This window comes from Marmota marmota, unplaced genomic scaffold (assembly GCF_001458135.2).
Source record: "Marmota marmota marmota unplaced genomic scaffold, marMar, whole genome shotgun sequence".
Taxonomy (NCBI): Eukaryota; Metazoa; Chordata; class Mammalia; order Rodentia; family Sciuridae; genus Marmota; species Marmota marmota.
This window is the reverse complement of record NW_026000241.1, coordinates 23427772-23453479: the sequence shown is the minus strand read 5'-3', so window position 1 is coordinate 23453479 and position 25708 is coordinate 23427772. Positions and strand designations below refer to the sequence as shown.

Sequence of the window (25708 nt, the reverse complement as noted above, 5' to 3'; positions counted from 1 at the left end):
AAAAAATAAAAAAAAAAAAAAAAAAAAAAAAGATTGAGTTTTACAATAGACAAGGCCTGGGTGGTCTGAATACTTGTTCTGAAACTTCTGAACTATATGACTTGAACAAGTTATTTAAGCTCCTTGAGTCTTTCTTTATCTGAAAAATAGGGATAATGGTACCACCTTTGCAGGTATCATCCCAGTAGATAGACTTATCCCTAGATTTTTCCACTATTTTATCCCTAAGTGCTGAGCACAACACCTGGCACATCACAGATACTTCATAAATACTTAATAACTGAATTATCGAATGAGTTAATTCTTATAATATTAGTAGAACACAGAGAACAGTATTTGGCCCTAAGAGAGATTTTAATATAAGTTAGTTGCTTCTCCTTTTCCTTTACCCTCTGAAATAAAAAGCCAAATTAGGATGCACGTCTCAGACTGTTGAAGCAACAACATACAAAACAGGTAGTCTCTTTGTCATCCATCAGTGAAATAACAATTACACTCTAGATAATAGAAGTTTGGATGGATGATGGAGCAGTTTCATAGTTTGTTGTTACTTGTGCATGGACAAGTGTAAATTAGGCAATCACTTCTCCAAAATTGATCATCGGAGTGTAGGTATCTTGTGTGCTGCTGCAGTGTTGCAAAGGAAACAATTGCAAGAAAGAAGGAAGCATTTTGAATTCTTGGCATTCAGAAGAGGCCCGAACCAGGTATACAATACACTTTGGGAACAGGAATTTGATGAGCCCTACTCACCTGCACGTAGATTCTACTTGCACAGAATACCAGAGATCTGAGTTTAACAAGCTTGGTCCTTGCAAAGTGCAATAGCTCTGGAACATCCAGTGTAAAATTTAGTATGTTTTAGTAAATATCGTTAACTGCCTGAAAATGAGGGAAACAATCCAATTAAACTATGTGCCCAACTGATGTAGATGCTGGATTGGGGGGGGGGGCAAGGTGGGCCGAATTGGTCTTTGCCTTCATGAGCCTTGCTTTCAGGAGTTGGAAAGGAGACAGAAAAATACAAAAAGAGACCAAAAACTGAAATGTTTGATGGCCTTTTTAGATATATGTTCACTGAGATGAGTAATAACTTATTGACTAAATTAAGACCAGTTCTGGAAGTGACTAATAACTATGACTACAGAGCAATACGTCTTAAGCATTTTTTAAAAAATTACCACTTTCTTATTTTTATACATATGATGCAGAGAGATGGACTCAATATACCAGATACACAGTATATACCAAAGGCACCCCCCGTCCCCCAGGACCTATCCTCCAGCCACATCCTTCCTACCTTTAGTTATCAGTTAATCTGATCAGGGGATTAATTCACTGATTGGGTTAAGAACCTCATAACTTAATCATTTCTTCTCTAAACCTGTCTACATTGTGTCACACATGACCTTTTGGGGGACACCTCACATCCAAACCATAACGAGCATGTGCAACAATGATACTACAACAGTAGAATGATGAAAAACTTAGCAGGGACCTGCTCTTAATGAATCCATGTTAATGATGACCGAGGACTGACAGGTCTGTGTATACTCAGAACAAACATATTATCATTTCTCTCTTGCATCTTACTAATACGTACTTTCTACCATAATTAAGGTTAGAAAAAGAAACATCCCTCAAATACAGAATTATTTTTATTCTAAAGCATTTGAATTGGTGCAGTAGAATGAACAGAAAATAGCTCTATTGACAATTCTCTGTATTCACAATTCTCTTCTTGACTTAGTGTTTTTAATTTTTGTGGTAGCTTCTACATAATAATCATTAGCAAGATGATTATATTTTAAGTATTTATTGTAGTTGACAATGACATAACAAGTCTTTGGAAACAAAAATATTAATTGCAAATCATCAAATCACACTACATTACCAATTATGAAACAAGTACAGTTAGTTTTCCAGTTAATTGGAAGCATAAAGTAGAATCATTAGTTTCCTTTTCATCATGAGTACGTTCTTACTGGAGAAGGGAATCAGAAAATCCTGATTTGTTAGATCCAGGGATCATCCCAGGAGTATTTGGGGGCACTTTTGAATCAAACCTACTTCATTTCTATAACTTCTAAAATTCAGTCGTTTGTGTGTGCATTTTGTTTCCCACACTGATAATTAAGTGTATCACTTTTTAGCATGCTTTCCTATTTTACAGATCCTTACAAAGTCACCAACACTTTGATTTTCTTAAATACAGGATTGACAACAATGTTGCCATCTATTAATTTTGCCTAGTTTGTGTGCCCCAGAACACTTGTTATGCAACACAGGAAGTACCTGAATGTCAGTATCAAATATATCTGGTCTTAAAAGAGGAAGACCATCCAGGCTATTATGAATTCTGGTAGATATGCAGCAAAGAAAGCCATATGACTAGCAACTATCTATTATTATGATTATTCTATTGGGAAGGTAAAGAAGGTTTTGTCACAAGGTATAGCAATGAAGGCTCATCCTTTGGGTTTTCAGATCTGGCTTATGTTGTGGCATCAGTATCCATATCAGCACACCAGGCTAATTAAATCTTAGGAACAAAAACTTGGGCAATTTCTGAAGTGATGATGTGTGAACCCATGAAATGGTTGTGTGCTCTATGGGATGGCTCATTGATTTCCAACACAGTCAAGCATACAGAGATTAGGAGGACTTAAAAACATACATGTCAGACATCAATTGTGGTGGTGGTGGTGTGTGTGTAGCTGTGAGATGAATATTTTTAAATGGTAAAGGAGAGGAATAGAGATGAGAGATTAAAAATAAAGAACAAAAAACACTATTGAAATAAGTTTTCATTTGACCTGGAATGATAGTCATCTTGTCATATTGTCCCAAGGAATCAGTGGAGTTTTATTCAGCCATAAAGGAGGAGAAACTATGGCATTTGCAGGAAAATGGATAGAACTAGAGAACATTGTGCTAAGGGAGATGAGCCAGGCTCACAAGTTAAGGGTCCTGTTTTTTCCCCTCTGTAAGCTAGATAAAAAGGGAAAGAAAAGGGACTGCATGAAAATTCACCTCTAGAGAAAAGGAATTGAGAGAGGGAGGAGTAGAGAGTAGAAAAGGAATTGAAGAAGGTATAGGGGAATGAAATTGACCAATTTATGCTATGTGCATGAACAGATTCCCACTGTTATATGTAATTAGAATGCACCAATATAACTTAAGAAAGGAAAAGTCAAAAGCTCTTACCATTTAATACAAAGTGTGAGAGCAGAAAGACCTCAGAGTTGTATACAATTAACCTCTAAGCTAGCCACATGCCTGTCATTGGGCAAGGTTTAGTCTCTTCCTGAGTTCAAAGTCTCTTTCTATTAAGTCAGGTAGATGGACCATATTGAATGGTATTTATACTGTCCTTTGTGGATTCCATTCATTCATTTGCTACTGGGGATTAAACCCAGGGATGCTTTACCACTGAGGTATGTACCCAGTCCTTTTTATTTTTTTTGAAACGGGATCTCCCTAAGTTGCTGAGGCTGTCTTCAAACTTACTATCCTCCTGCTCCAGTCTCCCATGTCACCAGGATTACAGGTGTGAGCCACCACACCAGGCTCATTTGTGGGTTTTAGAGGTAATGGAAAGGGCTCTTAGTAGGTTTGATGCAAAAGCAACTGAAAATCAGTGATGCTGGGACGATCTCTGAATCTAACAAATAAGATTTTTTTTGCCTTTTATCCTCTAGGAGGAAAACATTTATGATGAAAAGGAAAATAATGCTTCTATTTTATGCTTCCAGTTAGCTAAAAAATCTACTGTATATGCTTAGTAATCTATATGTAGTGTGATTTGATGATTTGTAATTAAAATATTTATTTCCAAAGTCTTATGAGTGTTGTGCGTGTGTAATTTAGAATAGGAGTTCCTGAATTCATTTTGGCTCATTAAACCACCAAGTTCCTATAACTGTGTCCAAGATAGAATAGAAATTGGATTAAGTTTGTGGGAGGAATTGCTACACAAGTGGTGTCCCCAATAAGTGACCTGATATTTTAATAGTCTTAACTGGGACAGGTTATGAGCTCAGTGCTGGCATTAGATTTTATTTTATTTGGATAACATGGTGGCTTCCTCTCTTTAGCCATGTAAAGATGGTTTAATGGATTAGCCCTCATAAAAAGGTGCCAGTGTTTTATGGGCTTATGGGTAAAATGAAATAAGTCCTCACAGTAGCATATTATGGGAGAAGGGGAAGGTGGTGGTAAAGAAGGTAGGAAGGAGAAGAAGTAAAAGGGCAGAGACATTCAATTTCTTGACAGTTTTAGATGAGTTGATTACTGCCTGAATGGGAAAGGAGGCAGAGGGAGGGGAGTTGATGAGGCAAGCAAAAATAAGGAATGAAGCCAAAACCCTTTTCCATGTGTTCATGGTACTGATCCCACAGTCAGGGTCACAGAGTTTCTGGGTGGTAGAATTGCCTACTAGGTAAGAGGAAGGGTACTTTAGGAATAAAAGTTGCCTTTCAAAAAAAGTTAAAGACGATGAAGCCAGAATTATGGAAGAATAATTGAATCTAATTTCTATTTTATTTTTACCAGCTATTTTAATAGAAAATTGATTTAAAAAAAAAAAGTCTAGTAGGGAACAATTTACTTTCTTGACTGATTATTTTGGTAAATGGCATACAGGCACTGTGGGATCTTCACCCCTTCTAACACCTAATGGCATAGAAGAAAGACATAAAAAAATCAGTGGTCATGTGTGGTGAGTTTACAAAGTGTGTTCCAATAAGCAGTTACCACCTTTCCGAGGCATCCAGTACCAAGGCTTCCTAACTCACCTGGCCCTCCACACCTTGAGTTGGCAATAGCTGCATCTCATTATCTTTGTTTATTTTCTGTTATGTTCAGGTGGGCTTGAGCAGATAGTATTCTGACAAAGGTCAGTAATTATGTGAAATAATGTTGTTACATCCTCCACATCAGAAAAAGATGCTAAAAGCTGTTATTGAATTGTTTTCCTCTGGTAGGTAATGGAGATTGGTTTTTGACCTGTTGCTTTGCCCATAAATAGTTAATCCCATTATCATAAAGAAAATGATGCTATTAGCTTCATATGGAGAAGGGTATTTTAAAAGAGGGAACAGTTGGGGCTGGAGAACACTGTTTCAGGCTTTTAAATGCAATTAGCAGATTCCCAACTAAGAACTCTAGAATGGAGATTTTTCTCTTCTAAATGTAAGTTGGGCACATTATTTTGTGCATCATTATCTGTATGGGAACAATTATAAAAGCAATATATTTTGAAGCCAAAGGGGTTTCCCTAATCATGTGCATTTTCTACACCATTCAGCTAAGCATTTTGAGATTCCTAAATCTTATTCTAGAACAATTTTTCAGTCTTATATCAAAAACTTAGTGTGCATGCTGTCATAATTACCACTGGGTGTGATACCTGTAGGACATAAAGGAAATGAACAGGTACAGTTGTAATTTGCATGCTCCTCTTTATTCTGTTGTTTCCCCCTTGCTGTTTTCTCCTGTTATCAATAAAAGTTACACTTCTGTGACTTCCCAGTCTTCTAACAGTTTGAGAGCCCGAGAATCATTTTTGGCATTTTAGTTCTTGATACACATGACTAACGACCTCTTTCTTAGCCCAGGAATTATTTTGCTGCTGGAGAACTCTAATATACTTAAAATTGATGGCAAGAACTAATCTACTTGGGGTGACAAGTCAGAGTATACAGTGAATTAATTGCAGGCTCGAATTTTCAAAGCAAGCAAGGATTTTACTTTTCAATCAGAATTGAGAAATTCTGATCAGGGCCCATAGGTTATTGGAGACCCACCCCCTGGTGTGTATGTATAGTGTTTCAAGTTTGGGTGCATCTCGGAGTAATTGTCTTCTGTTTAGCATCAACGCTCAATGACAAAGAGAAGGTCAACCTTCATAACTGAATAGCCTGATTTTTGTGAATTGGAAATTTCCATTGAAAAACTGAAAACAACACTGATTATAGCCTGTTTTCCCCACCTCTAGCTATTTCATTTATCATAGAGTCACCACACATGTCCCTAGACTTTTCATTCAAGACCTTTGTTCTGTTAGCTAGAGCATTTGTTTCATTAACTTGAATTACTTTAGTCTCTAGAAAATTGCATACATTTTTTGTCTGTGGTTTTCCTACATACCCTGATCTCCTAGAATGCTGCCCTCTGGTCTTCTGAATCCAATACACCCTTCAGTCCCACCTTTCTCTGAAAGGTTCACTGTCTTATTGACTAAACTGAATAATGTGTTCTCAGTATTCCTGGAGTATTGTCTTAGTGTTTTTCTGTGTCCCTATCTCAGCACAGCATGGATTCTGAGCTTCTTAAGGGTAAATTCATAACCATAATTTTTATCTAGTTCATTAGGTAAATTTAAAATTAGTAATTAGAATCCATTTCTTAACCTTTATATTAGACTGATACCTGACCTGGAAGATTGTAAGCATGTTGAGGACAGGGTCTATGCTTTACTCGGCTTTTGGTCTGTAGCATCTAGAGCCTCACATGTTGAACTGAACTGAAGCCCCTAGTAATTGGATATAACCTGCCTATTTTAAAGTTGTTTGGGCATAAGAGAGATGACATAGACATTCTTCAATCTCTTGGCTTCTTAACATTCTTTGTGTTGAGTTATCCTACCTGAGACTGGCACTCAAATGGCTTCCTGTTTCTAATTTGCCAAAACCTTTGGATTATTGAGGGTGACATGACAAATTATCATCTCCAATGAAAGGTGTATCCCTCTGGTAGGTGGCACCCTGATTTAAACATTTCTTTAAAAATTTTATTAAAAAGCTTTAGCCTAGGCTATTTTAAATTATGTTAATGTTATGTACTCATTGAGAGCTTTAAGCATTGTTGGTAATACTAAAACTTTAAATGGAGATGCGTTCTACAACAACTTCCTGGAATTCTCATTTCAAATCTCAGGATTATGAAAAGAATGGTAGAAATGCTGGGTGTGAAGTGCAGTCATTGCCCTATGACAAAGCAGCCTGACAATATTCTCTCTACATGGAGCAGTTTACGAACAGCCTTAGCCCCTCTGGTGACAATTCCCATGTCTACCACCTAAAGCCATTTTGGCTTATGATACGGTTAGTGGCTTGTGAACAAGCTGTCTAGACATGGCATTAAAACTCCTAAAAATACCATCTTCATTTGCCCCGCTATTGTCAGGAGCATTCCAACTATCTCCCTGAATCAATCCACCAAGGGAAGACCAACTTTGGAATTTCCAGGTAGCTAGATGTCAATGCCCGCTCTCTGAGAAATACAGGTGCATGTAGATCTAAGTCTCTATATAGACAGATAAAATGTACTGGTGTGAAAATGTCCCCAAAAGACTAAGGGGCTAGAAAATGCACAACTCCACCCCTAATAGTTGGTGCAGTGTCCACAGCCTAAATTACTGAATGCCCTGTCCCTGTACCTCAGACCTGAGCGGTGTGTTGGACATGGTTTATAGCCCAGATTTTACACTCAAGTAAATATGCTCTCTGTGTTCCCAAAAAGACCAATATTTATATATCAAGCTCACCAAGTTAAATTTACTTTCTCACATTAAGCCCGCATGATGAATGGCTTTATCTTGCCTATTACAGCCTGTTAAACCATAAATCCCCAGGCAGGAGAAAGAGGAAAGAAATAACCTGAACGAAGAAAGCCACTGAGGGACAGACCATTGCTATTTAAGATGGCTATACTGCATCACATTTGCGAACAATACTATGTAAAATGTGCTGGAAAAAAAACTATTTACTCTTATTTCCCTTCCATTTCAATTTTCTGTTATTAACAACAAAAAAGGAATGTTGACATAGGAGCATCTGACTAACCCAATATTTGCGTTTCCCTGGTTTATTACTTACGTAATGTAGTATTCCTTGAATCATTTTTACCTATATTTTTCTTGTTAGGTGAATAAATGAATTAATGAATAAACATGAGCATGAAAGTACTTCCACATTCTGGTTGGAATGCCTTTTCACTTACTAAAATTTTAACCCATTTTTTTAGTTTTAAGAAAACTTCCTATTTCTCCAAAAGCCTTCCTCTTGTTACTGTTCAGATTTTTTCTTCCTTTCCACCACACTGACTTAGAACTTTGTGTTTTGTTTGGGTAACTATCTTGATCTGTTTTGTTCAAAAGGTGTTTAATGGTGGTGTTCATGATCACCAATAAAGTGGCTTGTCCAATTCAAAACTACTCAGTTCATTTCTTTATTGATAATGGCACAAAATAGACAATGGTGCATTTAGAAATTACTAAGGTTTAATTAAGTCTTGCTATAAGCTCACCAATTTCTGAAGTCTATTTTCTTCCTCGATTGCTTTGGAAAATCAGGACGTTAGTTTCTCCCTGGGTACCTGCCATCTCTCCTCTGTCTGTAAAGATGGCTGCCCAACCACTCATCTCATCGACCCATCTTTCTTAACTTACTTAGGGAGCATCACAGAACCCAAGGTGAGAAAACTAGAGTCTGTCTGTAACTCCACATTCCCAAAGAGCTTTCTAGGAAGAAAGCAGGTCTGGAGCTTCCTTTTCAAAGGCACAGGCAGGGTAAAGGGGCGAACAACACAGAGAGTTTGTTTTCACATTAAATAGTCGGTCAGATGCAGATCATAACTTTGGAGATTTTGTGAGGTGCCCTCTTACTGCTTCTTTTTTTTTCTTTTCCACCACCCCTGCTGACTCAACAAACACATAATGCTTCACTATAGGGTGGACTGGATGCCTTCTAATCTGGAAATACAAAAGAGAAATGTCACTTGTCCTCTAAAAAACTTGATATTAGAAAGGACCCATTCTTATATCCCAGGAGAAGAATCTGCTAAATACACAGCTGACTGAACAGTATGAGAAATACCCATTGTATTTGCTCATGGTTTCAAACTGCTTGAGAAAGTCCAGGAGCCTCATCTGTAACAAGTTTCTGAAGGAGCAGTGAACAGAGACTAGCAAAGCAAAATTTCATCAGAGAGGAAAACTAAGCAGACTGTTTCAGGATATACGGGGCATTGCTGCAATAACAAATGCTCTCTAAAATGAAGTAGTTTAAAAATAGGTTAATTCTCATCCACCCTCCAGGTTCACTGAGGGTTGGCTGCTCTTCTCCGCAGCCTCATCCTTACTCCAAGGCTCAGGGTGATAGAAAAGCCACTAAGTGGAACAATGGTGGCAGTTGTGACACAAAGGAATCTTGTGAAGCGTGCATCAGCTCTAAAAGCTGGTGCCCTGAAGTTACATGCAACACTTTTCTCACATTTTATTGGCAAAAGCAAGTCACACTTAACTTCACATGGGCAGGAAATATAATGCCACTGTATATATGAAGAGAGGGAGGACTGAAATATATGTAAACAGCCAAGTGAACCGGTTGAAAATGTTTTTCTGTTGAGATAGAAGTAATGTAATTTATGCATGAAAACTAAGATGATTTTTTTTAAAAAAGATGTCATTAGAACCTCCACATTCTAGGATTCATTTAAAAAATATTCTACAAACTGAAAAATTCAGATAATATGAAAGGAGAATTAAATCTCCTACAAACCAGAGTAGATTCCCAGAAGATCAAGTGTAACTCTTTTTCACAATGTGGAGAGAAAATACAAAGAAATGAAAAATACCACATGCAAAATATAGTGTTAGCAAATAAAAATTCCAGGAGGAGGAAAGAAACAGATGAAGGAGCAACAGTAATTAAGAGCAACTGCAGCTAAAACTTGAAGAAGAGTTCTAAAGATTTGAAGTTTCCTTTTGAAAAGTATAATTCAGATGCAGATGGGTTTCCTGAAAAAAAGAGAACCATACACATATGTAATCATACATGTTTATCCATATTTCAAAACATATATAAACATGGATAAGTTCACATGCACAGATGTATGGATAAAATATCTTCCTGTAGCTATTTTGGTCATAGTTTTTTTTAAACATATATACACTGGGGTTGTATATACATGGTTTAGGGAGGTGCACATGTATGTGTTTGTATACAGATAAAATCTGTATCTACATATATCTACATATAGTATAATCTACATTTCTTGGTGAAATTGTGGAAGAATATAATGATAAATTTTCTCAGTTTCCAAAGCAAGAATGTGTTTCTTAGTAAGAAAAGAGACCAGCACTGTCCTGTAACCAGTGAAAGCCAGAACAACAGCATGTAGGGGACTATAGAGAGGAGGGGTAGCAGCCAGGCATCCAGTCTGAGGTTTTAGCCACCAACCAGAAATCAAGACAGGAACACTCAGGTATGCAAAGCAATGTAGTGTGAACCATTCTTATACCATATCTGTGAAAATATTTGGTAAAGTAATTTAAGCAAATTAAAATTGACCCAGAAGAGACATTTCAAGATAGTGGAGACAGTACACTGGACAGTGATGAACAGCAAATTTCACAATATAGTTAAATATTTACGCATCTTAACAGTGTTTTAAATGTGGTACTTTATTTGTCCTGATTTGTAGACAGGGAAAAGTAAGACTTTGAGCAGTCTGGCATTTGGAGGGGCAGAGCAAACCTTCAAATTGAAGCTGTTTGTGGTTTCCTGGATACCTTGTGTGGAGACAACTGTTTAGAAAACTTGGAACCACAAGGGAAAAGACAGACACGTTGTCTGCAAAATCTGTTTGGCTCAAGATGTTAAATACAAAGTCTAAAGCTTAAAAAAAAAACAATATTTGTAACATGACAAAACAAAGGATCATACACTATATAACCAATAGGGTCGACTAATTTAGTGATTTGGGGGGTATCATTTAAAGACTTATATGCAAATGTTTCATAGCAATTTCACTAATATTAGAGAAAAACTGGAAACAACACACATGGCAACCAGTTGGTAATAATCAACAAATTATAGAATACCTTCATAATGGCAAATTGCTTGGTAATAAAAATTTTAGAAAATGAACAAAGTACATGAATAGGCACCTCACAAAAGACAAGTGCATATTGCAGATATCTGTATAAATGGGGCAGGGGATTTTTTCATAATCTGTGCAGCACAAATTAATAATGGGACACAATTTTCTACCCTATATATTGACTAAGATTATAAAGCATGCATAACATTCATCATCGGTATGAGAATTCAGTTAAGTGTGTTTTTTTCACATGCTTACGTAAAGTCACAATATAAATTTGTACATTAAGGAGAAAAAATGATCTGGTGGTGCCAATGAAAATAAAACACATGCATACCCAGAAACCCCTTTGGGAAACACCGTGCTATAGAAGTTGCAACATATCACATTAAGAAATTGCTATAATGGTAAATGTTTAACCACTGACTTTCCAGAAAAGATAGGGGGGAGAGAGGGAAGAAGAAGAAGACAGGAAGGAAAGGAAGGAGGGAAATCTGTCACAAGTAGCACTTGTGACTTTCCATTAGTAAATAACATCCACCAAGATCAAGTTTTAACCATTGTTAAATACAGAGTTGGGGAAAAAAATCACACACTGCTGTACTCTGCATTAAGACATGTGCCCAAGGACCTCTATGGCCACATTATTGTGACCCTGCATAACTGTCTGCTGCATTCTCTTTTGGTTAGAGTGGTTAAGAGCATGTGATACTTCAGTAGTTTTTGAAATTCTTATATAAATTTTTAAAGAGTGAGATTCTCCATGTGTTCTACAATTACCCTATAAAGTCTTTCAGTGTCTCAGCAGCTGATTTCTTTGGTTCTGGAGCTTCAAACTCAATCAGTCAAGTGCTCTATTACTATTTCCTCATCATCTCTTAGACATTGTAAAGAAATCTGACAGCTCCATTAATAAAATGAATCTTCAGCGCTTCAAGGTTGGCAAAGGAGTGATAGATAACTTCTTCACTAACCTTGGGAGATCTGTGTGCGACGGCACTAAGGCGGCTGTCAGCTTTCCTTTCAGTTTTAATTTCACTAAAAGTCAAGTCCTGGGAGGGTAGAGGTCATGTTTGCCTATGTGCTGAACTTTATCCAGAAATTAACCCAATTCCTGGCACCTAGGAGTTATTTAACAAATCATTCATCAGCTTATAAATAAGCAAATAAGTATCCTCTTTGATGAATTTGACCCTTTCTGTTTTAAAAACCATTTTCAGAGAGAACATGACAGCAAAATAATTGGCTGTTTTTTTTTTTTTCTGCTATGAACATCCGTTGTACTAAATGTAGCTGAGCTAGCTCTACCTGATTTTTTTTTTTTCTTTTTGGATTGTGCTTTTAAAAAGACCCATAGAAGAAAAAAAGGCCCTTACATTTCTTCAAAGTTTTCTCAGAAATCTTTGGTTGTTTCTCTGCTTTAGTTTTTCTGAAATTTTAAATGCATCCTTCACACTGGACAGTTTTTCTGTCTTTGAACACACCCTTTGAAAATATAAGCCTATCACAGAACTTGTTTAGTACTATATTTTTAAGTCTTTATACGTCTCTTTAAATGTTCATTTGGATCTTTAAAATAATATTTGAATTTCTGCCTTCAACAACCTTCTGTCTCGCTTGAGCTACCTACTTTCTTAATCTTAAGCCATGATGTCATGGTTCTATTTGTTTTGGTCTGATGAGCAAGACTTTATGGTTTCCTGGCATTGGAAGCCTACTGAACATGGGCACCACGAGATACTGAATTGTTTTCTAAGTGTTATACTTCTGTGTTCCTCACTTCCAAAGCCCTTGGGCCATCATATGGGACGGACATTTCACTGGGCCTTCACAATTTAATAGTTTAAGTAGTGTTTGCCAAGCATTCCCTACATGACTCTCTGAGTCAGTATTGCCTATTATGAACTCTTAGGACAAAGTAAGAGTCAAATATTTAATAGTGTAGCTCCTTGGGCACTTAGGATTGTGTGGGTATATGTGGTGTACGTGCATAAGGAAAATACTTTGTCTTTCTAAAGGAAAACAGTATGAAATTAGTTGGTATTTAAGTAGTTTCACATCCTTTTATAAAATAGTGGAGTATCTGTATGCTGTGAGTAAGCTGTTTGGAGGGTTACAGAATAAATCTGAGGATAACGCAGAGCAATTGTTTAATAGGATTGTTGAACTACATACTTTCCAACTTGGAAATTAATTATCAGAGGTTTCATGAAATTTGTTATGTCTTTGTCCTGCTTGCCCCCCACCCCTCTCCTTTTAACAAAGGGAATGAAGAGAAGAGGAATCAGGAAATTGAAAGGGGATGAGGAAGTATTCTATGCTTCATGGTTAGGAAGAAAGGAGAGGTGCATTTTTCTGTTAGTGTGAATTTAGAGAAAGGGAAAAATGGTCACATGGAATTTATGTAGATACTCATAATAATGCATAGATGGTTAGGGGCAAAGACACTCACCTATAGCATGTGTGCGTGCACAAGTATACACAGGCGAGAAACTTGGAATGGCGTGTGACCTGATCAAGTCTGTATTAATGATCATGCTTAGTAGTAACTGCTTGAGATTGTGACACCTGATTATACCTAGGTACTTTAATTTCTCTTGCTATTGCTCTCTGTATTATTTGACTAAACACAAAGAAAGGTAAATGTTTTAATAAACTGTTCTATTTTATGTGAAAATAAAACCTTCCTGAGTGGAATTATTCTGCTACTTAACAATGGCTTCATGGATGACATTATTTTAAGTGACTCTTGCTCGGTTTGCAACTGAATATCTGAATTGTAAACACAGTATTAGGAAGAAATGAAAAGCTTCATTCTACAAAGCCAGGCCTATAAAATGACAGTAAACTTCATTCTAATGAGCTCTTTACACTCTGATTAGGAACATATAGACCCGCCAAATAAACTTTATCCTGACATCTGTGGCCTAAATGCCAGGCTCCATTGTCTGAGCTCAGGGGACAGATCTCCAGATTCTGAGGGACACAGGGCTGTTCTTTGAGTTCCTGTGTGCTTCACCTACAAAAATGGACATGCTCTCTGCCAGTTGCCACACTCTCAAGGAAATAGGAGGAATAAAGTTTGGAGGCTCCACAGAAAATACATAAATAATTATTTTAATTGAACACTCTCCTTGGGCAGATGAATAGGCCTCCAATTTGACAGGTTCCTTTTCATCTCCATTACCTGTGATGGAAATGAATCAGTCACACTTTAACCAGCTCATATGTTAATATCTTCAGTAGGCTCCTGATAGATCTGCCAAGCGAGATGGATGTGAGTTCTAACCAGCTTTATATTCTAGTTGCATAACCAACTGAAAGGGCAAGGAAGTTACAATTTGGGCTTTTCATGAGAGCACTGAGAAGATTTTTATAAGAGGTTAAAGTGTTTTAAAATGATGGCCAGACAGAAATTTATATATATAAAGTTTACACACACACACACACACACACACACACTCACTCTTGTCTTTTAAGGAGCTTAGACTGTTAAGCAAAGAGGTGAAGAAATATATATGTATATATTATATAAGCATATATTATAATATATGCATTTATTTATATTTTAAATAGTATTTACATATTATAAATATGTTATATATTAAATATATTGATATATACTTAATACCAGTGAAAGCCAACTGGATGAGGCAGACTGTCAGAGATTTATTCTATAGAATTGAGGTTAAGTAACTAGCAAAGTTCACTTGAAGCAAGACTTGAAGACTTTACTTTTATGCCTATTAGCACTGCAGTTTGGAAGCGTAGTAAGGACCTATCTAGATGGAAGTAAAAATGCATTGGCCTGAATAGGTTGAGGTCCATGGATGACCCCTAGGTTATATTAATTAACTCAGGTAACAGAAGAAGCAGAATGAGGAGACATTCTGATAAAAGGAACAAGATTCTCCCTGGGTCTCCAAGAGCCTGCTCTGGGGCTGGTAACATTGTTCATGTGCCATGTAGACTTTCTGGAGAGACCATCTGAACGTGATGGTCCTGGAGCCTGGATGAGAACTTGAAAGGAAAGAAGGGGAGTTTTGAGACCATTAGATTCTACAGGGATACAAAAGATGAGGAATTGAAAATACCAAAGATACGGAGTACAGATGAATGAGAGAGTAGGCAATCAACAAGTTTTAATGAATAGGGCCCTACTTTCAAGTCTGTCTTTAGAAAGAACTGCATGTTTTAGAAGTTTTCAATCTTGTTGATTTAAAAAAAAATATTTTGCCTTACCTTGTATTTTAAATATTTTCTGCAGTTTTGCTTTCATTCAAGATAGTGTTGGGTTCCTGTTAAACCTTGACAGTGTTGATGTACATAACCCTGTTTATCTAAACAGGGGCTTGGGATAACTTTCTCCACCTAAATAGGGTAACATTCTTTTTCTGCAGACCTTAAACATATTACCTGTGATTATGAGGGATGTTGGTTTCAGAACTGTCATAGACAAGAGAAAAAAATTCTAATTTTACACAGTGAATTGGAATGCAGGCCATTTCATATAGTAAGTTTAAAAAACAGTTTATACTTGGAATTCTCCAAAAAAAAAAAAAAAAAACCACTATTCTTTGAATTTTATGTACTAGAAAACAATTTCACCCTATTTCTTCTCTTTCTTAATAAATTAAAACAGCCATTTCAACTTCATCAGTCATTAACAATGACAAAAATGACATTGGCCTATGGGTTCATTTTGTATATATTGATGAGACCATGACGGAGTAACAGCACTTTGTGAGCCAAGAATTTAGCAGAAACTAAAATTTTCTGGAAAAGTTTCCTAGTTGGGAGTGGGAAAACCTATTTCTTGTTTCTGTCTTTGCTACACACCAGCAGAGCCTCAGATAAACTCCTTATCTTTGCATCTGTGTGAATGTCTGAAAACAAAATCTATGGTTTAAAAGTCTGTTTCTTGGTCACAAAAAGTAACAGCAAAGGCTTCTTGGGCACTTATCCTCTGTCAGGCACTATGCTAAGCACTTCGTTGTATTACCCCACTTAATTCAAACAACAGCTCTTCTGAGGGAAAATTTTTGTCCCAAATGTTCAGCTGGGGGAACAGAGAGAGACAGCGTGAACCCTGGTGACATATCAAGGCGGTGCATGGAATGCTTTTCACGTATCTTGGACTACTTTGATGTATCCCACACAGCAACCTTGGGTCTACCTGTGATTAGGAGGAAGGGGAGACACCAGGAACCAGACAATTTATCCCCGCTCACCCTGTGAGAACATGGGAGATCCAGGAAAAATACACAGATTTCTAAACCTCAAGGCTGATGTTCTTCCTCTGTATCTTGCTTATATAAAAACCACTGAAACCTTACATTTTCTGCATGTATGATTTTATCTATAGAAGAAACCTAGGAATTTGGCAAATTGCAAGCTAAATCTGGCCCATAGATGTGTCTTATTTGCTTGCACAGTAATTAAAAAATTTTGTGGTTGCCAACATTTTAATGTCAGCAAGCACCCCATAAATAACCTAGAGTTTTGGCTTCTCTTGAAACATAAGAAGATCTGGCATCTCTGGGCCTCAGAGCCTCATGGCAAATGATGACTAGAAAAGAGTCACAGGCTTTCAGAGTTTTACACGGTGTTCACCCAGCTGTCTTTATTGGCCTGAGTTACCTCCAGGACTTTTGTGCGACTTCTGAATTAAAGAGGTCTACTCCTTCAAAATCAAGGAATTTGAAAGTTTTCAGTGCGATGTGGAAAAGTAGGTCATTCTGCTTGGCTTCTTCCCCATGACATCTATGGGAATGAGAGTCCTAGTGACGTGGCTTCTCTCTCCCAAGGCTTTTACTGACAGAGTGTTTCTCCAACACAAGTGTCATTTCAGATTCAGGAAGGCGAGCCGAGTCATAATTGGCCCTGTCACCATTCGGGTTTGATGCTGGCACCTCGTGTGTTTGCCCTGGTTGAGTAATCTGTTTGTGTCTGGGTAGGCCACACACAGGCAGATGTGAACTCTGTTTATATTCACTTTCTGCCTGGGAACTTGTTTCCTCTGGGTCATAGCTTTGGAACGAATGATAGATTGGAAAGTTACTGGTATAGACTTGGATGCAAACACTTCACTTGAGCCCATTTTGGTTTCTGACCTTCATAACCTTTGTTGGGCTATAGCAAAAGGGACTTTGTGATAGATGGCGCCAGTGGACGAGAACAATTGAAAGTACCTCATTTCTCAATGCAATTGAAACACTTAGGAATCCCACTTTATAGATGAAGCAATTGAAAGCTGTAATTGTTGAAAGTTGCCTGTAGAAGTACCCATAATATTTCACAGATACATCTCAGTAATCAATAAAATCCCCTCTTATTTCCTGGGTGCTTTTCCCAGTCAAGTCACAACCAGCTCTACTCCCAGCATTCACCAGCTAAGACAGTTTCATTTCAACCTTTTCCTGTCAACTGCAGAATGCAAAGGGCCAAGCTTAAGAGATGTGGCATCTGTTCTGTGCCTTGTCCTGTGGGTCGACCAGAGAGCCTTCCTAGAGCCTCGTTTCCCATTGTGACCATCTGGGAAAACCTTGTAGCATTGACATCAATAAATTGCATATTAAATCACTTTACATGAAATCACTTTTTCTTTTCATTTAAGACCTTATTCAGAACTCTTTTTTTTTTTTATAGAAATGGGAGCTAAGAGAAGAGAATGCTAGAAGTCACTTGAGTAAGATTGTCTTAAAATTTCTTTCTTGCCTCACTCCCACCTTCACCAACAGGCTGCAGGTAAATTAGGAGAAGAGTAAATAGGGGATGGGGGATGGAAGCCCTTCACATGACTTACTAGTATCACCTTGATCAGGAACACTTATCTGGAATTTTCTCCAGAAGCCTGGGGATGTATAATTCTGGTTTGGCACTCCTTCAAGGTATTTTCTATTACAGTAAGCATCAAATTTTTTATTCAAAAAACAGTCACCTTTACTTAGTGTCTAGCCCTCTGCCAAGCATTATGGAACTTGTAAAAGGAGCATGCATAATGAAGAGACTCTGGCTTCCAGGGTGTGTATACTTTAGTTACCAAAATCCGGTGTGGGTACAAAAATGTTGATACAGGACATTCCATTTTCTTCAAAGTATTATCAGCAACATAAAAATGATCAACATTAAAAATATTCCCTTGTTCTTTTCTGATTAATGACACCCAGAGATTATCACAATGCGTTTTGTTGGGGGGAGTGAATAAAAAGAATTGGTAAGAAACTAAGGAGGAGAGATGTTAAATTGCCTTAGGAGTGGAGACTGAACAGCTTTAGAATTGACTTTAGATAAGGTATTCTTTTAATATTAGATATTAATAAGACTATTTTGGCAATTTTAATTTTATAGCTTGTTAAAAGGCTGATGAAAAAGTCAATACAAACTTAAGCAAAATTTGGGATAGCGTGAAATGTTTGTAATATGACTTTTAAGAAAGTACCGAAGTTTATTCATGTGTGGGTAAATAATTGGCAACATGAGACATCATTTTCATGCTGTATTGACATGCATGTATGTAATAACCCAGAGAAAGAATGAGCTTAATGGGATATGTTTTCTTATTCCCTTTTGCCATGATTCTCTTTGAGTGGACATGGCTTTGAAGGTTTTAAGATACATATTCCATTGATAGTGCATTTCTTTCATGTATGTGAAAAATCTTAGCTATAGATTTCTCCCCTAAATAAATGAACTAAACAATTAGGGAAATGCAAATCGCAACTACACTGAGATTTCATCTCATACCAGTCAGAATGGCAGTCATCAAGAATACAAACAGTAATGAATCCTAGAGAGGATGTGGAGGGAAAGGAATCCTTTTACACTGTTGATGGGATTGTAAATTAGTATAAAACTGTGGAAACCAGCATCGAGGTACCTCAAGAGACTAGGCAGGGAACCACCATATGACCCAGATATACCACTCCTCTGTATTTATCCTAAAGAATTCAAATCATCCTACTATAGTGATATATGTGTGTATGTATGTATGTGTGTATATATATAATCTCCATGTTTATAGCAGTACAATTCACAATAGCCAAACTATGGAATAGCCAGGGTGTCTATGAATGGATCAAAAAAATGTGGTGTCTATACACAGTGGAGTTTCTGCCATAAAAGAGTGAAATTATGTCATTTTCGGAAAGGAGGATGAAACTTGAGAACCCTATGTCAAAAAAAACCCCAAAAAACCAACAAACTCAAGAGTCGAGGGTTTTATGTTTTCTCTTATATGTGGAAGAAAAAGGAAGAGAAAGGTGGGGAAAATCTCATGAAAATTGAAGGGAGGGAGGAGAAGAGGGAAAAGGGAAATACTGGGGAATGATATTGAGCAAATCGTGTTTTATTGTGTACATGTATGAATATGTAACAATGAATCACGCTGTCATGCACAAATATAATGCACCAATGGGGGAGGGAAAAAGTGGGCTAAATCATTTTTTAAAAATTCTTTTAGATATACATGATAGAATCTATTTTGGCATATTGTACACACACAGAATATAAGTCATTCTAATTAGGATCTATTCCTGTGGTTGTGCATGATATGAATTTACCCTGATTGTGTATTCATACACAATACTAGGAAAGTTGTGTCCCATTAATTCTACTGTATTTTCTATTCATCTCCCCTCCCTTTGTCTAATCCAATGGACTTCTATTCTTCCCCTTTTCACCCTCCCTTGTTGGCAGGTTAGCATCCATATATCAGAATATTCAGCCTTTGGTTTTGGGGATCTGGCTTATTTCACTTAGTGTGATATTCTCTAGTTCCATCCATATATCAGCAAATGACATAATTTCATTCTTCTTTATGGCTGAGTAATAGTCTATTGTGTACATATACAGCACATTTTATTTATCCATTCATCTATTGGAGACCTATGTTGTTTCCATAGCTTGACTGTTGTGAATCGAGCCGGTATAAACACTGATGTGGCTGTGTCACTGTAGTGTGCTGATTTTAAGTCCTTTCAGTATATAACATGAAGTGGGATAACTGGATCAAATGGTGGTTCCATTCCAAGTTTTCTGAGGAATCTGCATACTCTTTTTTCCAGAGTAGTTGCACCAATTTGCAGTCCCACCAGTAATGTATGAGTGAACTTTCTCCCCACATCCTCGCCAACATTTATTATAGCTTGTGTTCTTGATAATTGCCATTCTGACTGGAGTGAGATGGAATCTTGTGGTTTTAATTTGCATTTCTCTAATTGCTAGAGATGTTGAACATTTTTTTTCAGATATTTGTTGATTGATTGTATTTCTTCTGTGAAGTGCCTGTTCAGTTCCTTTGCCTATTTATTGATTGGGTTATTTGTGTTTTTGTTTGTTTTTGTGTGTGTGTATGTGTGTGTGTCTTAAGATTTTTGAGTTCTTTATATATTATGGAGAATAATGCTTTGAGGCACAGGTGGCAAAGGTTTTCTCCCATTCTGTCAGCTTTCTGTTCATATTCTTGATTGTTTCCTTTGCTGTGAAGAAGCTTTGTAGTTTGGTACCATCCCATTTATTGATTCCTGATTTTACTGCTTGGGCTTTAGGCATCTTATTGAGGAAGTCAGTTCCTAGGCTGACATGATCCAGAGATGGGCCTACATTTTTCTAGTAGACACAGGACCTCTGGTCTCATGCCTAGGTCCTTGATCCACTTTGAGTTTTGTGCAGGTTCAAATTCATTTTACTACGTACAGATTTGCAGTTTTCCCAGCATCTTTCACTGAAGTGAACCCTTTTGAGTGGACAAGCTCATTCAGTAAATACTTCACTGAAACTTGGTTGCTCTCGCTGTCTTGTCCGTTTTCAACATGTTATGTGGATCATTTCCAAAGGAGGTTAATATAATGGTCAGATAAAGCGATTTCTACGTACAGGTGTTAGAGGAAGATCATGGGCATGTTTTGGGTGCCTTTCTATTTGGTGCCTAGAGTTCTCTGGTTGTCATTGTGTCTCTCTTCCATGCTCTTCTTAATTCTGGCTTTTTTTTCCTGGCCAGTGTGACAGCTGTTTGTAATTCTGTTGGCAATTCATTTCTGGATGAATTACGGGTTGTTCTGTCTGCTTGTCATTGTTGTGGCCTCTTCAAGTTCCCATATGACAAGGAAAAAAAAAAAAACCAATCTGGGCTCTGTAAAGGACTGGACTTTCTATTCAAATCAGAATTATTTTTAGAAAGTTTCTATAGAATCTAAAGCTCCCTCAATCAGCAGGATTTATATAAAGCTGTAGGTTGGTGTGCTTTCCTCAAACAAAGCCTTAGAAATGTTCTCTGAGGATCCCATGGCTCCTGGGGCCTGCAGTTTGCAAGCAGGCCTGCCTCCTGCTCTGGAAGCCATGACAAGGTCTCTGCTAAGTGCTGAGTGTGTGACATCCCCGGTGACCATTTGCTCTTGAGACTTCAGACTCCACCAGGAAGGGCTGAAACTATATGACAGTGAACTCTGTTAGCAGCCAAGTTGAGGATGCACAGTAATCTGTTTAATCAATATCTTATCTCGATTGTCAGTTGTAAAAGGCTTAGAAATAATGCAACAAAATACTCAGCCCTGAGTGTCATTTCACCTTTGTTTGATTCAGAAGGTCCTTTAAAATCTTTGTGTCCTGGGGGAGCTAGTTAATAAAGATTCTAGGTCTAGCATGTCTGAGAAGCCAGCTTCTTTTTTTCTTCCCTTTCTAGTTAGGAAAAGAAATAGGGAAGTGGGAAGGCTATATGGTCCTCTTGGTGCAGGAGGTAAATGAGAGCCAAAGCAAATATAGCATGTTTACGATCATTAGAAATAGTGTGCATCACTGTCTGCATCTGTTAAATATCCCACCAAACTTTCGCTTTGAAGTATAGTTGATAAAGGATCTCCTCTTTACCTGCTTTGGGTCTCACCTATTGGTACCCAGTTCTGTGGTGCACGTTGAGGTGATTGATAAAGCAAATAGCTACTGATGGGCAACAAAGGCCCAGGGTTCTCAGAAAAGGTCTCCCAGGGATGGTCTCGAATTGTCCTATATAGCTCATATATCTGTTTTCCTCTGACGGGTCTCTCACTCATAAACAAGCTAAAAGAACATATCTGATTACGCAGCAGCTCATATCCTGTGGCCTGCAGGGCATAGCATGTGCCATTTGGATCTGACTTGGTGCCCTCTCTCAGGTCCATTTTCCATTCTGGGCTTCCAGGTTCATCCTTCAAAGCATTGAAAACAACATAATTTCTTTCTCTGAAGAGCTTTCTCACCCTTGACAAGCCCACGGGACAAACAGAGCTAACCTCTGTGGCCTTCTGTCTGTCAGCCCTTATTGAATGAATATTCACTCTGCAAAGTGTCACAGCAGGCATCGTGGGAAATTGTAGAAGGAGGTGATGCACTCCTGGCCTCTGAACATCTTACCAGCTTAGGGGACACACGGAACTGGCGCACAGCAAAATACATGAAAACTCAAATGTCAGCAGCATAGTATGTAGTTATTATAAATTGTACTGTCATGTGTAACTAATTGAAACAAATAAAAAATAAATATTGTTGAATGATTAAAAGCTAAAAAAATTAATATAATTAACATAGCTTGGAAATACATATTTGTGTATTCCTACATATACATAAAGCATTTTTGAAAGTCACTGGAGTTAGAAAATGGTAGTTTTTTACTGTTTTAGTGGTTTCCCAAAAGTGACCCCAAGATAAGGATTTGAGAGTGAGTTTATTTGGGGAACAATGATAGGGGAAAGGAAATGGGAAGATAGGAAAAGCAGCCAGAAAGGATGTGACATTGAGCCAGTCAACTATGGGGACAGCTGGAACTCAAGCATCAGAGGAAATTCTGGGAAACAATTTATAGCATATGCCTCAGAATTATGCCCCCAAATGTCAGTCACTGGTTGAAGACTCCTCTCAGGACAAGTTAATTTCAGATATTCCTGGACTGCCATACTCAGAGTAGTTTCTGGAAAAATCCCTCATGAGAAGAGATAGTTTTTGGCAGTTGGAAGTTGGCCTTGGTAGACCCCGAGAGATTTGACTGAGGGTCAGACAGCCTCTGCTACTTGTGCTGATATTAATGCTAACACTGGTTTGGAAAGAAAAGGAGAGGGGATCTTCATTTAGTGGAAACCACTGTGGAGACCTGCAAATAGTTATGGATGACATTCAAAACAGAATTAGGATTCTTTATGTAATTCCTCTAAGAAGTATGACATTAGATAAGAAGGTCAAGGCTACCAGCTGAGGCAGTCCAAAGAAGGGCAATAATTTGGGATGCAAGGATCTAGGTTGTGTTGGTTTCCCTGAGTTGGGATACCCAGTAGTCCACTAGACATGTCTCAGGATCCTACTGGGGGCAGCGGGTGGGTGCAGAGTCACTTTTTTTGTGGCATGAAATTTGGTGGCAGGATTCATTTCCAAAGAATGAGACCTGAACGTGACAGAGATGCAATGGCTCAACTTGCCCTTCCTTCAAGTCAAGCAAGTGGAAGAGGTAGGCAGGGACCCTCAACACTGGAGATTTTGCCCTATTGTCTCCTGTTTGTATGAGATAAGACAGCGTTGTGGAGATGGGGCTGGGAGTCGTCATCCACTCTCAGGTGGATCTGATATAATATCATGCATTGTATTATATGTATGCATCTTCTCTAAAAAACTGGCAGATGGGACATTTAAGACTGTCAAAGGCTAAAACATTGCAGAAGGCTCTTGTTTATCTGATACCTGTTGTTAAGGTATTGTTTCAGAAGGCCTGTACCTTAGCTTTAGCAAGTGCCCCCTGCAAGGACTTAAGTGTGTCAGTCTTTGTTAATGGAAATGTCCATGTGTTTTATCAGACTTTCAGCTGTCCTGGAAGATGTGCCCAGGAATGAGCTGCCTGAGAAGGCACTTCCATGGTTGATTACTCTTTGATATATCCAATCACATAATCAGATGTGTTTCATTCCTTTTATCCCATCGTGTATTTAGATGCAAGGCAGAGAAGGTCTAGAACAGACATGTCAAGATATGCCGATGTTCAGACAGATTTTATCTGGCAAAACAAAAGTAGAGCAGAACTATGACAGTGGTTTGTTTTCTTATGTAGTCAGTAACATAGTTGCATCTATGGACTAGGGAGGAGAAAGGGGGATCAGGATGGGTCCATTCAGGAAATAAACTGTGCCAGTTACTTCAACAGAAGAAATTAATATAAAGAATTGGTAACTGGGCACAGTGGTGCATGCCTATAATCTCAGCTGCTCAGGAGTCTGAGGCAAGTGGATCACAAGTTTGAGGCCAGCCTGGGCAACTTAGATCCTGTCTCACAATATTTCTAAAACGTTAGGGTGTTGCTAGGGATGTAGTTTAGTGATACAGCACTTTCCTAGCATGTGCAAGGCCCTGAGTTCAATTTCCAGTATTGGACCTCCCCCGCCAAAAAGAGGCAGCATGCATGTGCATGAGAAGGGAGGGAGGGAGGAGGATGTGGGGCATGTGCATGTGAGAGCAATAACAAAAACAAAAACTATATATACATATATATATATATGGGCTGGCTGATATAAGGAGACTTGCTACTCAGTTATAAAATAAACATAGCAGGGATGGGTTGTGGCTCAGTAGGTAAGTGCTTTCCCAGCATGTGTGAGGCCCCGGGTTCAATCCTCAGCACCAAATAAAAATAAATAAAGGTATTGTGTCCATCTACAGTGAAAAAACATTTTTAAAAAAAAATAATAATCATCATAGCAGTACTCTGTGTATAGCCCTTGGTTCTGAAGGGAATAACACTAAGGATCCTTATTTGGCTGTGGGGTGAGGGGTGGTTAAGTCAGGGCAGTAGGGGAAAATCACATACAAACACTAGAATCATACACTATATGAGAGCATACTGCAATGGGAAACAGATTTTTTTGTCGTTCATCTCACGCTCACTCTGTGATATACGTAGGCACGGAGTTGAATGCAGATTAAAAAGCTTCTCCCCCGATGACTTATATTATTACTTTCTCCCTATCTCTTCTGCGTGCTCAAAAGCATAGGGAGAGGAATTCACATAAGTTATGTGTTTATGTGATACAGCTTCACCTTAAATTGAACCAAGCTTGTGCTAAGCCCTCTATTGCAGACACTGCATTACTTGATGGTCTCATTGAACCTAGAAATATTCTCATGCCTCCTTAACAGAAAAGAGATTGATACATAGGAAGGTTGACTAATAAGCTGTAGACACAGCCAGGCCACAATAAGACTTGAATTTCAAACTTGACATATCCCACTCCAAAACCTGTGCTCTTAGGTTTCATTATTAGCATACCATGCTCCCCCCCACCCTGAAATAATCTGTGACCTTACCTTTATGGTGGATCCTATCATTTCTAACAGCAAAGCTAGGGGCCTGAGGGAAGAGATCTCTAAGATGGAATAAACTTGTCCAGTATTGTAGCCACTAGACGCAAGGTTGTTTAAATTCACTAAAATTTCAAATCTGATTCCCTAGTCAGAAATAGCTTCCTTTGGAGAGCTCCATAGCTATAGGTGATTAGTGACCACCATATTAGATAGCAAAGGACATTTCCATCGTCATAGAAGGTTCTGCAGTAACTCCACAGTGAATTAGAGCATGACTCCAAATCCGAATTTCCTAACCTAGTGCTGCAGCTTGCTAGTTGTTTAATGTCTCCACGTCTCAATTGCTGCATCTGTAAAATAGGGTAGTTGGGGCAGTTCCTCAATTGGGTTCATGTGAGTGGTAAAGTTATGAGCCTTGGACCTGGACGTTGAGTTTTTGAGACATGTTCCCTAAAGGGAGAAAGGATCTCTCGGTTCTAACATTAACATTAGCTGTGACATTAGCATT

The 25708-nt window shown here is 38.0% G+C and overlaps 1 protein-coding gene and 2 long non-coding RNA genes across 8 annotated transcripts in view; 2 read left to right on the top strand and 1 right to left on the bottom strand.

The window, feature by feature from the left end:
* The window catches only part of LOC107145537, a 13516-nt gene extending 1424 nt beyond the window's left edge, over window positions 1–12092 (bottom strand). The window contains exons 1-2 of the long non-coding RNA XR_001503921.2: window positions 11862–12092; window positions 754–882 (exon numbers count right to left, since the gene is read on the bottom strand). This is a non-coding gene — a long non-coding RNA (uncharacterized LOC107145537). The remainder of the gene's footprint in view (window positions 1–753; window positions 883–11861) is intronic.
* Window positions 1–25708, top strand: part of Rbms3 (RNA binding motif single stranded interacting protein 3) — a 1302406-nt gene that overhangs the window by 138584 nt on the left and 1138114 nt on the right. The window lies entirely within an intron of this gene.
* The window catches only part of LOC125613819, a 58444-nt gene that overhangs the window by 29432 nt on the left and 3304 nt on the right, over window positions 1–25708 (top strand). The window lies entirely within an intron of this gene.